Below are 13078 nucleotides of genomic sequence, written 5' to 3'. Positions count from 1 at the left end.
AGTAATAGTATTACAAATTACATCCTTAATTAGCTAATCTTACTTTGCTACTCTACAGCAAATTGGTTTTTATTGTATTTTTCTTGGCTTTTTTCTATACAGTTTATTTATTTGAACAGAAAGTATGTCGTCAGTGTTCAATGTTGTTTCTGTCTTTAGAGTAGGTTGGAATGGGATATGCTGTAAGAGGACTCACAGTTACTGTGTGTCTTTTGAATATAAAAATACTTTTATACTACTAAAAATACAGAAAATCAAGACAAATAAAGAGGTTTCCTTTAGAGATATCAACAAGACTCCACATCATGGACTGATTATAATAAGCAAAAAAGTATGGGTTTAATTGTACTGGCTTTATCAGTTATGTCAACACAGCCAAAAGCCTCACTGAGAAAAAAATTGTCAAATCTAGCTACGGAGTGTGTTACACCTAAGATTTCTCTGCTCCTTCCCTACAACAAAAACCCAACGAAAATGCCTGAAAAACTCTTTATCTTGCATGCACATAAATTTTCTTGAGGCTACAAAAACTGCCTATTTTACATAGCGTTAGAGCCTGTCTGTGCTAAGGTGGGATGGGACTGGTCATTTACAGTGATGCTACTGATCAGTTCCCACGAGACTGAACTTTCTGTTTTAAGTGTGTCTTTCTTGAGTACAGTTTGTATGAACAAAGTGAGCTTTCCAACAGACAAAGATTTTATTAAATTCTCGATTGCTAAAGTCCCTCATACAGGTTTTGTTGACAGATATATGTAAGTCACCATCTAGTTATGTAGTTTCTTCTAAAGGACTGTGTCTAGTACTTGATACATAGGGGGGTTTTATTTTTCAACCAAAAGAAATCCCCAAACAACCTTTTGAAGCCCTTCTTAAGTTATTAGGCCTAAAAACAATTGGTTGATGCTGTGATGTTGTGCCTTGCTGTTGCCATAGCAACCTGGTAGATGATAAAGCAAAGGCCATCATGGAGAGAAACTCTCTGTGGGTCCAGATGCTGCAAGATGTTGCTGAAGGTACCCAGAGGGCTCAGAGGGATGGAGCAGGACAAAGTACATTCTCAATACGTGTTGGATTGAAGAGTGCAGTTAGGTACAGACTCAAAGGAGCAAGGTTGTAGAATTCCACCTAGTTGTTAACTTGGAGCTCCAGTGCAGCAGACACATCTGTAGTCAGTTTTGCTACAAGCAGCAACTCAAACTTGCAGACAGATGAGGCCACACTGTGTGGCAGTGGGGTTTTTGGTGGTTTTTTTTTTCAGCTTTTTCAAAAAATTCAATATTTAAATAGAATAATTACATAAAAGTAAAAGATATAAAGAAAAAGTTTTTTATGAGGACAACTGGACTACCTTGCAGAATCATAGACACATCCGCATTCTTTCTCTCATCCTCTCTGGGATACATTTCTTTATTTCTGAAGATCTTTCATTTGCTGTTGTTTTACTCCATCTAGAACAAATATATAGTTGAAGATGCTGTTCATAAACAGGTGTTTGAACCCTTGTCACAAACTGGATGCAATAACTAGCAGCAGTAAAACTGCAAGTGGTAGTAGACCACAGAGATGGTAATAAAATTATTATTAATTTCCACTAAAAAATGCTATGTTGGTACTTCAAGATTTTAATTCACTCCTATTACATTAGTACGAGAAAAAACAATGCACTAAGTTGTAAGACAAATAGAGATGCCTATAAAAATGGAGTATAAGTAAATAAAGACGAGCATAAATTAAAAAGAACACATTGCAAAAAAAAGGCAAAGAACAGAGATCGGCATGAAAAGTAGAAGACTGAACTTGAAAAAAGTGTTAAGATCACTCAAATTTCACAGAAAAAGTATCTATCTCTTTATATTTGTATCAGTTTTATATTTTGGGATATGTTTGATGTATTTTGTGTGGGAAGACAGTAGATACTGTAAAATTTCACAGCACAGAGTCATAAAGGAAGATTGATGAAGACAAAATTGACTCTCATAATCTTTATTCATGTGAACTTCTAAGTTTGTCTTACACTAATTTCCTACCTTAACGACTTAATAGCCTTGTTCAGCATCCAAACTGCAGTACTAATTAGCCTATACTTGGAAACTCTTAAATTTCACTGAAGTTTGGGAAGATAATAATACAAAGTAATTTCTAATACAGCAAAGTTTTAGAACTGGATTGGCTCTCTTGCTTACTGTGTATATAACCATCATGTTATGGCACAGTGCATGACTACAGAATCACTCCTACTCAAACTAAAGGTGTTCCTTTATCATTTGCCCAACATGGTGAGTAGTATCACTCCCTAATGTTGACAGTCTATACTTGAACTTTCTGCTCTAATGATAAAAATATGTTACAAAGCATATTTTTTACCTTGGTGAAACAATGGTTACCATCATGACTTTCTGGGAAAGAAAAGAGGGGTTTTGTTTGGTTATGCATTTTTTTTTTTGTTTCGTTTGTTTGTTTTTGCTTGTTGTTACTGGAAATCCACACCTGGGAAAAGACTCTACGGCATAATTTAAGAATCCTCCCTGAAGATGTTATTGGTGAAAGGCTATTGCACTGATTTTTTTCTAGTTTAATTTATAGCTGATTTGGGCAAATAAACTATGATATGTGCATATCAACATGTATGATATATATAATTCATTATATTCTATATAATTAACGTATCTAGTGTTGTCACACTATGTTGTACTTTGCATTCCCTTCACATGTATAAGAGAAATTACATCAGATGAAAAAGAAAATACATTTTATGTGGTGCAACCGAAGGGAAGCGGAACAAAAGCAGCTACATTCAGCAAATGTATTGTTTTCCTGGTTCAACTACTGCTGATTCAGCTGATAGCATTTAAATGAAAGTTTTGGCTCCAGCATTCAAATTAGTCACAGAGTCAGCAAGTCTATCCCCCCAAAAATAAAAAAAAAAATCAGAAAAGACCTTTTAAATTAACTAACAAGAGCAGGAACTCAGAATGAAAAGTCAGAAAGAATTAATTTTGTAAAATACGTTACTTCCCTCTGCTTTAGGTATGTGTCTGGGTGATAGTGTTTAGACTACGAGGGCTTCTGAACACTTTCACTGTGGAGTGAAACTGTTGACTTCAGATCACAGCTTGGACTTGAGCAAAAAAGAAAATCCAGCATGAGCCTTTTTTCCCTCTTTTTTTTTTTTTAAATGGTACTAACTATCTTGGTAAGGAAGAAAAGCTCTATGACTATCTTTTAATAACTGTACTAACACATATTAATTAAATACATTGATTTATTTAGGCCAGCAGTCTTGGAGGAATGTGCAAGGTGACAGTTAAGCCGCATCCACAGGTAGTCGGTTTATCATCAGTTGCATTCTGTGTGAAGGGGTATTAAGAGCACTTCTGCACTAGTTAGTGATGGAGAAACTGCTGCTTTTTTTGCTGTTAGGAACTGCCTTTCATTGAAAATATGGTCCATTTATGATATACTTGAGGTGTCTGAGATCTTATCACATGTCAAGTATAAGGGCAAATTTGGCCTCAGGGCAGACTGTACAGATTGTCAAGATGAAAAACAAGACTATTTCTGTACAAGTACTTCCCCTGATCCTCCATCCAATTTATAATCCTCATCTACACTGTCACTATTTGGGCTCTGCATTGCCTCATCATGACTTTACTTTCACAGGTGTGTGCACTGCTCATCATCCTGTCACATTCTTCCCCTTTTATCCACAGCTGCCTTTATATTTGGGTCCTTCCTTCTTTTTCTGAGACAAGCAGCCTCCTCTCCATTTTCCTCTCTCCTCAGACTTCTCTTCTGTAGAGGTTTCTACTGTCCACCTTTGATATAATTTCCTCCTCCTCGTTTCCTGTCTCATCGTGAGCGGCTGTGATAAAAGAAAATGAAGTCATGCTGACAAGATACATTCAAAAGCGAAAAGCTACACTTGTGGTTGCTATGTGCTGCATTACATTAATTTAACTTAGAGAAGTGTAGTTTTAAAGGTACATAGGTGATATCAGGCCAGTCCTCCATCACTTTCTTTCCTAGTGGGATATTTTTGAAATCTGTAATCCACTTATTGCTATGGCAATGAATATTCCTCTTTCAAAATCAGTCCATTACTAATAAAAGGTAATGATACATGCTAGTAACTGCTTCCCTGCCTCCTCAAAGTGCTCTCTAAAACATCACTCACGACTTACCTGAAATGTCACTGTTATTTCAGTGCTTAATGTCATTGTGATATTTTGCTGGCACCTGTATAACAAGACTCAAATGGAAATGTTCATGAGTAATTTGAGTAAATCATAGACCATTCTTTGATATTTTTATTTAATTTTGCTGGTTATATCTGTTGCATTAAAATTCAGTATTAAAGTTACAAAATGGTCACTGCAAAAAAGTCTTTGCAGACATATTGCAGCCCCTCTTACCCTTTAAATATTATCTCAGTAAATACAAGCAGTGTCTAATACGCAAGGCAGTATTAGACATGTAAATGCAGACAGAAAAAAATGGTGGAATGCTCATGCTACCAGTGTCTCACCATAAGGACAACATGAGCCCCGTCCCTGTTTACAAACAGCCCTTCACAGTGCTGCTTTCCATAAGCCCTGCTTCTGCCTCCACGCCTCTCTCTTCCCAAAGCGGGTCTACCCTTAACCTGTATAGCTGTATAGCTACTGTTCACCACAGTGAGAAGATGTGTTTAAAATGAATTGTGATTCTTCTTTCTCTGCAAGTAGGACTCTTTCTCTTCTTGTGCTGGAGAAAGAAAAAAAAGGGTACAACCACCTGTGAGTGGTAAGGGATTTCATCATCCCCACTCTTTCCGTAGGAAGGCTGTAGGAAGTCCTGCACTCTGGAGAAACAAGAGAGAAGGCCACCACCTCATACAGCAGTTTCTGCCATACTGAGGTTCTCCAGATTGAAATTCAGCTGACTCCAAAAAATCTGTTGCCTGGATGGAAGAATGAAAGATGACTACCCTCAATTACTGTCTAATAATTACTGCCATCAACTCAGGGAGAAAAGATGCCGTTACCTCAATGGCTCAGTATCATTTTTCTTCATTGTTTCTCCTGATGCAAATGGGACATGTCCCAAAAATTATAACCTACAACAATTTTAAACACATAACTAGGCAAATTAAAGGGAATAGCAATAATAAAAAGTTACAGCAAACCCACTGAATTTACTATAATATTTAGCTTTTTGGGATTGCAAGGCTTGAAATTCAGGATTGTAATTACAGTCAACAGTGACCTTTCACAAAATGTTATTCTATTTTGCTGACTTCTCCCTATGAAATACCCATGCAGACCTAGGAAAGAGTTGTGTGAGCGTTAGCAGACAGTCTTGCTGTGAAACTGTTTTATTGAAAGCAATCAAATTGTACCATGTTTGTAACGTAGTAAAGAAAAAAGTTACGATACTCTAAACTGTTTATCCATAAAGATGATCCAGCAATATAAAGTGTTGTGTCATAAATGATGAAATGTTCTTTTTTTGTATGCACCGTCAATCTCTCGGAAATAATTATAGTTCTGAAAATGATAGGGTAACACTTGTTCTAGACTCTTCTAAGGATCATTCTCAGGCAATCTTTCTTTTGTCAGCTCTGTAGTTGAATTCTTACATTTTTCCTTCACATTCAAGTTCAATTTAGACGCAAAGCAACCTCTTTGATTTGCACAGGGATAAGATTAGAAAGGCTTGCACAGGAATTTGATTTTTTTTTATCTGTCGTTTATAAATGCTATAGGGATTCATGGCTTTAAGCCTTTAGCACATTTTAATAGAGGTTATCACATGAAAAAAAGAGTCTCAGATAACAAAACTATTACTACTATCATTTTGGTTGTTTATTTACTGGTCTTTCAAGTGATATATGTGAAATAACTATCGATTCAACCAATTCATACCTACTACTGAACTGAGAAATAAGTTTTGAAAGATATTATGAAGCAAGAATGAAAGATGACCCGGGTGTAATGGTATATCCTTATTTTACATTAAAGTTTTTAGAGTTTCAGTAAAAGATATAATTTCATATTTCCCAGAGCATTAGTGTATGAAGACCTGAAACCAATGACTGATGAAAAAAATGGAAGACAAACAGATGGACAAACGAGGCAAACAAATAGCAATAACATGTAGTAGGCATTATTAAGTAAGAATCAATAAGCTAATTGCAACGCAGCTGAGCTACTGAAAGTAGCTGCTTTCACCACCATTTGGATGGAGGTAAAACATAATGCTCTAGCACTGCTTAAGAGCAACTTTCCATCTAGGCCTACAACCCAAACCTATCTTTTGTAATCTAGATGAAGGAGCAAGAAATCTAAGGAAATAAAATAAAAGGTTAACAGATATTTATTTTCAGGTCAGGGAATATAAGATAACTTTATTCTAAAACCACCATAAATCAGATTACTCTGCTTACATTGATTATGTCTAAAGTCACTCCGATTTCTTTGACTATAGAAAAGCTTGCCAACTAGAGTTTATTACAGCTTATAATGAAGTCCTAGACAATACTAAATCTTTTTGTTCAGATCATATCAAAATGTGGTGCCTGCAGTCAACCAGCTCTGACTGGCATAGCAGTTAGCCTGCAAGAGGGTTGAGTCAGAGAGGAGAGGGCCCTGTGATACATCCAACCAAACAGAAATTTACTGATGGCTGTAGCCATGCAGGAACAGCATGGGCAGAAATCTTCTGATCCTTCAGGTTTTTTTAGAATTTGGTCATGCAAAGATCCTTATTTTCAGACCTGTGTGCCTAAAATTCCTATGTCATGATGTTTAGAACTGCAGCACGTAATTAGTTTGTCTAAATAGCCCCTTGTAAAGTAAAGTTGTGAGAGGTGGCTCAGTGCTTTCAGCAATCAAGTATTGTGTTAGATCACTCATAAACAAACTTTTTTATGTTTGTCTGTACATTAATTATTGTGATGAATAACCTGAAGCCACTAATGGGAAAGGATATGCCTGTACCATCAGAGAGAATACATTGATAGACTGTTAGATAGTAGTTCAGAAACCATTAATAGAGCATTTTTCAGAGCTGTAGACTGCACTTAGTTAAGAAAATCCCTTAAAACAGGGCATTATTTAGGTTTCCAAGAAAACAGAAAGATCCTTAAAGGATTCTTTTAGGCCACAAAGGAGATCCAGAGCCCGATCTTACAGTCACTGTTGTGCTAATTAAAAAAACCCAAACTACCACTGGTATAAATCTTTACTGTCTAAAGAAACAAATAAAAAAAATGGAACTGTTTGTAGCTTACCATAGCAACGTAACCAACCTTTGTCCTGCACCTTTCCCTCAAGGGCTTCTCAAGTATTAGCAGGTTTTCAGCTGGGATGGATTGCTATAAGGTATATACTCTTGGGTCAGGATCTTCTTTGGTTTCTGAGAAATGAAATAGATACTATTACACTTGTGTAGACAGGGCTGAATCCAGGTGATAATTCTTGTCACCTGTCAGGGAAGGAGTTGCAGAAGGTGAAGCTTGAAGAAAGAGACTCCACCACCGTTTCTTTGCAGCAAACATAGATGAGAACGGAAAACTTTGCTAGTTCATGAGGACAAAGAGGTTAGAGCAAAAACCGGGTTTCAGTACAAGCCCTGATTTAATATGGCTGAGCTTTGGAAAGCTTTGGTCTGAATATTCTCTCACAGCATCTTCCTCATAACCATTTCTTCTCATTTCTTCTTCTTTATGTTTTTTTTTTAGAAGACAATATAACTTGCATGTGACAATGCAGTATTTTCATACTGAAGAATAAAACTGATATAAGAAATACCTGCTCTAAAATCTCTGATGAGAATCCCATGTGCTAACAAACCTATGAGAAGCACAAAGCAATTGCTAAACCTAACAACATTTTGCCTGAATGGCTGATCTCTGCATAAACACCCACCCATGTAAATGTAACATCACAGCTGGCCCAAACCCTTCTGAAAAAACTGTGAAAGGATCAATTGAGTATCACAAATGGTTGATTATCCAGACTAAGCATCTATTAGCCAACAACTCTCAACATTCAATCCTTGACAAGTAATTAACACTGTTTATATGCAAAAATGAGACTGAAAGCTGTACAGAATGACACATATTTTTTCTTTATGTCTATGAATTACCTAACATAAACTTGAAAGTTCAAAAACCTTACAGAAATAGGAATAGTTACAGCAAAATCAAATCACATAAGAAATAAGAAGCAAAAAGCCTCCATCCCAAACTTAAGTCCTTTCTATTAATTTCCCATAAGATTGTTTGCAGTTTATAGTTTTTTTATTCCTTCAGAGGCATCCCTCTGTCTCTCCTTTGATTAGGACAGAAGTCTCAAAATATTACTGGGAAGCAACCAGTCAGCCAGATTCTTCCCACCCTATAAATGTTTTATACAGAATGACAGTGGGGAAAATCTTATATGTAGGCACAAATAGATTCACAGAATCATAGAGTGCTTTGCTTTGGAAAGGGAAATCTAAAGGTCATTCAATTTAACTCCTCTGCAGTGGGCAGGAACATCTTCAGCTAGGTCAGGTTGTTCAGAGCCACATACAACCTGACCTTGAACGTGTCCAGGAAAATGCACACAAAGAAAGGAATTTGTACCTTTTCTTCAAAGACCTTTTATTAAAGTGTGACAAAACTGTATCCTTCTGTGCAATGTCCAGCCTTTGGGAAAATTAATATTAGGGAGAATTATAGATGCTGTAAGAAGTTTTATTGTCAAAATCACATGCTAAAGAATTATGTAATACATTCATGCAAATATTCTGAAGACAGTTTATGAGCAAACTAACCCCACTCATCAGAACAACCAACCCACTGTGTGTATTTCTACACCTATATGTACATATATACACACATATCTGTTCAGTTTAGAATGTTACATTAAACTACATTAACACCATATGCATCTCTCCTGTTCTTTTCATCTTATGCTTAGGATTTAGAAGTTTCGCCAGCTTTCTGAGTTTCTTCGATTCCAAATATTCAAACTTAAATTTATGTTCCACACCTTCCTTTCTGCCTTGATAGGACTAATGGAGTCTGTAAATCAGAATCTGTACTGCAGCCTGATTACAAGTGAAGTTATGAAATCCAGATCATGACTTTATGACATTGATAATGCTTTATAGCTGATTTATAGTTCATTAATATTGTTCCTGTTTGTAAAGCACTGTGAAGAAAAGCAGTAGATCAATGGGTATTTGCCTGTATATGGAGAAAATAAAAACTCACTAAAAAAATCATGTGTGACCATATACAAAAGCACATTGAATAAATTCACATACTTTCAAGACATCAGTTGTTCTGTGATTTTTTTTTTTGTCAGTGTTTAACTGGTTATTCCTTTTGATTTTAACAAATGCTACTTTGAATAATTAAATGCTTAAAGCATAATCATCTTCTGAATTTCTGATCAACTAAATAAAGTCAATGATGAAATATTTCTCCAAAAAACACCAACTGTATTCTGTAAGTGCTTGATAATATCAAAGTAGTATCACATATGTTGCACATTAAATTGTATGAAATCCCATCACATTGCATGCTGTAAATCCAGCTTGGAGTTGATTGATATCACTTCAGGACTCCATTTGATTCGGTTTCGCAAGTAGTTGATCAGTTAACACTGAGAGCATTAAAAATTATTGATCTACTTTATTCTAATAAGGCATGACCAAAGACATATAACTTAAAGTCCAACAATTTGCCTGCTTGATCAGTCTTTTTATTCTTAAAGAATACAGAATTGATGAGGGATAGATAAAGCTCATCTGACCAGAAATCCTAATCAGGAGTCTCCAGTCTGTACTTCATTGTGTTTTCTAATTCCCCAAATAATTCTCAATTACATGCAAAATTTCACTCTTTATCTTCAATGTCTTCACAGAATTTCCTAATTTCTATTCTATGAACTGTTTTCTCTCCTTGTGGTAGCTACACGCCATTGGAAAAGCCAAACTGTTCCCTTAAGAGTGAATCTTGAGAGAAAGATAATTTTTTTTCATAAATGAAATAATGTAGAAATTTTTGTCTTATCTCCACATGATGCCCTATTCTTTTCAACTATAGTGACTTTAATACAAAGTGAAGACATAGCTAGACCATGCCTTCCTATCAAACTCCAACAGAATAATTCACATAAGAAAGGCATGTTACTTAAAGTCAAAAAGAAAAGAAGATAAATACATCTTAAAATGACCATTACAGAACAATTCTCAGATATCTTGGTATTAGAAGAACTGCAACTGTTGTGAAAAGATGCATAGGTGTATAGTTTGGTTTACATAATGTAGTACTATACTTTTGCCAAATTTCTTCCTCCTTTACTTACGCTCAGCTTAGTCAGGGATATATGCAGATTTCTTACCATGCAATTGCTTGTTACAAGAACTTCAAATAATGTTGAAGATTACTCCTTTTGTAAATGCAAGTGGCTGTTTAGGAACAGGCTAAAGTGTCCTCATAGTCTTATAGTCTGTTGAATGAAATCAAACTTATTGTTGCTGTTGTTGTTATCAGGCTTCTTTATGTTTCAGGGTTCTTCTGAATAGTGAAAATACATAAGAGGTGATACAATTAGGTGGTATAACTTTTAGTGTGACAAGTTCTAGGCTACTGCATAGCCTGTGAATGGCAATGCTCACTTTACAATCTCTATAATTATGATATATTGTATAAATTAATTGTTCAATACTAGAGTTTTAGTTAATTTCTACTTCTAATATTCATTTTCCTTATGCTTTCTAGTGTATCACTTTTGGAGAAAATATAATGATTGATACAATAGTAATTTACTAATATATGATATAGTATGTGCTATTGTAAAAATCAATATATAACTTCAAGATTACCTCAGTTTAGCATAACTGATTATGTTTCAAAAAATCAGTAAGGCTTAATTAGTTATTTGGTTTAAAAATGCACACAGCTATGTTACTGAATTGAAATCTAATTGTGTTATCCATTTTATCTCCTTGTGAAAATAAAAAGCATCATAAGTCAAATGCCATGCCTCAGTGAATATATTTTTACTGATGTCAGAATGGAAAAATGTGGAAGCACTAAAGTATAATAGAATGATTTATAGGAGACTGATATGAATTCATTTTATCTCAGCTTCTGTTAGTTCCTGCCTTTATGTGTCCTTTAGCTTGTGAAGCAGTGCTACAGAGTAATCCTCATCCACTGAAGTTAACAGAAATCAAGAGAATACAGTAACCCCATCTGCTTTTATTGCTGGCACTTTAGTTTCAGATGCAGTATAAAGAGAAATTTGAATGTCTTCCAGTTGAGATCTTGCTTCATGAAGAAATTAATGTCTAGGGAAATTTAAACTCCATTCTACTAATCAGTGCTGGGGTTTTTCTTTTCCCCTTTTTATTTCTGGTAGCACACTGATGACGCACCAGAGTTTATAGTCCTTGTCAAGCAGGATTAAAGCTAGGCAGTGTGTTTGTCTGCACAGCTGCCCCCCTGGTCCCATCCCTAATCTCACTATGCAAACAGTTAAAAGCGTGATGGCTTGGAGACATGGGAGTATGTCTCCAAGAGACCAAGTGCGAGAAGCAGACTGCATCACACAACATCACTGTGGTCACAGGGAAATCCTGAGGAGTTACTGACGCTACGGTCATGTCCTCTCCCAAGTCTCGAAAGGTTCTCTGACAAGTACCGACTGATCACAGCTCCCCGTTGAGATCAGCTGTAAGAGTGTATCAGCCATCACACTCTGCTATGCAAGTTAATGCAGAATAGACCACAAATGGAGACCACAGGACAGTTTAGATTGATGACAGCTCTCTTTTAAAGGGCAGAAATATCAGGAAATATTTTCATATCTCATGTGTTTTAGACAGTATTATATGATAAACGGGCTTATGGGGCCAGATTTATTATTCTTCTTAATACTTAAAGGTGCAGGGGATTTATAGCGAAGTTTTTCTCAATTGCTCTAATGGATTGTACTGCTTCTATCAAATGGAAAACCTACTTCAGTGCTTGGAAAGCATCAGTAAGGGTTTTCCTGCTTTTAGGTATGTAAACCAATAATATCACCCAACCAATATCACCATCACTGGTTGGTAAACCAATCAATATCACCACAAGTGATATTATGGGAAAGTAGAAAATGCTTATAAAAGCATGACAAATACAAAAATAACTCCTTGAGTAGATAAACGAGACTGATAAAAGGAGAGATGTACTTATTTTGCACCAATTCATAGTTCATCAGTGTCAGATTGGATTATCTTTCGATGATATTCTTTATAAATTTTTTCTTCTTCATGTTGAACAACAATATTGAGTGACCTTAATGTGCATTAAATTTTCTAGTAAATTGCTAGTTTGATCTTTTTGTTGTTGTTGTTATATGTCCATAAATTTCTGATTAAAATCCATGCAGTGGTCTATAATATACATATCATAGTTCTCATAAACACAGTCACTCATTTCTAGTTTCATACACCTAACAATGAATGCATAAGAAAAGGAATCTGGTGGTGAATGCATAACATCAGAAAGAAGGAAGTACAATAATTTATTTTTAACAATCTCCATTCTTACTAGACTTATTAAGGAAATTGTAATTGTTATCTTGCATTCAGCACGACATTCTCCCACTAGAAGTTATGACTTAGTAGGGAGTATTACTTCTGTGTATAATCAATATCTTTGCTTTACAACAAGCCAATTCAGTCTTTATTTACTATGACACAGAGAAAAGTAAAAGACATTGCTTTTAAAACATTAAAGAAAAATTCCGTGGACAGCAAACAGTTGCTGGTTCCAATGGAAAGTACTGGCATGGAAATTCATTTTGTTCTTTCTAGTTTTCTTTTTCAATTTTAAGGAAAAGAAATAATTATTTTTATATTTTAATTGCTTCTCTTAAAAAAACCCAAGAAATATGAACAAACAATTATTAAAAATCTTGAGCTTTTTGTCTGTATTTATACACAACATCGCTACCTATATAAATGGTTACAGTACTATTCTGGAACTTAAATTATGTCACGAGGCACATATATGACTAAGCGTAATAGGATACTTTCCAAATATTCTATG

The sequence above is a fragment of the Pipra filicauda genome, unplaced genomic scaffold (genome assembly GCF_003945595.2).
Source record: "Pipra filicauda isolate LSUMZ 115617 unplaced genomic scaffold, ASM394559v2 scaffold224_size1409572_pilon, whole genome shotgun sequence".
In the NCBI taxonomy this organism is placed as follows: domain Eukaryota; kingdom Metazoa; phylum Chordata; class Aves; order Passeriformes; family Pipridae; genus Pipra; species Pipra filicauda.
The sequence above is the reverse complement of the archived record's forward strand: the minus strand, read 5'-3'. Positions refer to the sequence as shown.